We start from the raw sequence: 975 nt of genomic DNA on the forward strand, positions 1-975 counted from the left end.
GATAGGTGCACAAACATATATGCATGCACACAAGGCCTGACTAAGCGCGTTGGGTTAAGCTGTTGGTCAGGCATCTGCCTGGCAAATGTGGTGAAGCGTATATGGGTTTGTCCGAGCGCAGTGACGCCTTGTTGAGGGACTGAAACTCAGCTCAATGGTGAGGTTGGCGCTACCCGTGCTTCTGACCTGCGCCTGACGAACGCAATAGCCGAGTGGTTAAAGTGTTGGACTTTCAATCTGATGATCCCGGGTTCGAATCTCGGTAACGGCGTCTGGTGGGTAAAAGGTGGGGATTTTTCACATCCCCCAGGACAACATCATAATGTGCAGACCTGATAGTGCCTGAACCCCATTTGTGTGTATACACAAGCAGAAGATCAGAGACGCACGTTAAAGATTCTGTAATTCATGTCAGCGTTCGGTGGGTTATGGAAACAAGCACATACCCAGCATGCACCCCCCGAAAACGGAGTGTGGCTGCCTAAATGGTGGGGTAAATGAACAAAACGGTGATACACGTAAAATGTTTACATGTCTGTCTGAGTGTGTATCTCCGTGTAATCAAACCTGATTGAATGAAACAGGAAACGAATGACGAGTGCCCAAATGACAATTTGTATTTGTATTTGCATTTCCTTTTATCACAACAAATTTCTCTGTGTGAAATTCGGGCTGCTCTCCCCAGGGAGAGCGCGTCGCTACACTACAGCGCCACCCATTTTTTTGTATTTTTTCCTGCATACAGTTTTATTTGTTTTTCCTATCGATGTGGATTTTTCTACAGAATTTTGCCAGGAACAACCCTTTTGTTGCCATGGGTTCTTTTACGTGCGCTAAGTGCATGCTGCACACGGGACCTCAGTTTACCGTCTCATCCGAATGACTAGCGTCCAGACCACCACTCAAGGTCTAGTGGAAGGGGAGAAAATGATGGGTACAAGGTGGTTGTAGTCTGTGGTTAACAGCCAATGGAAA

This window comes from Babylonia areolata, chromosome 14 (genome assembly GCF_041734735.1).
Source record: "Babylonia areolata isolate BAREFJ2019XMU chromosome 14, ASM4173473v1, whole genome shotgun sequence".
Classification (NCBI taxonomy): domain Eukaryota; kingdom Metazoa; phylum Mollusca; class Gastropoda; order Neogastropoda; family Buccinidae; genus Babylonia; species Babylonia areolata.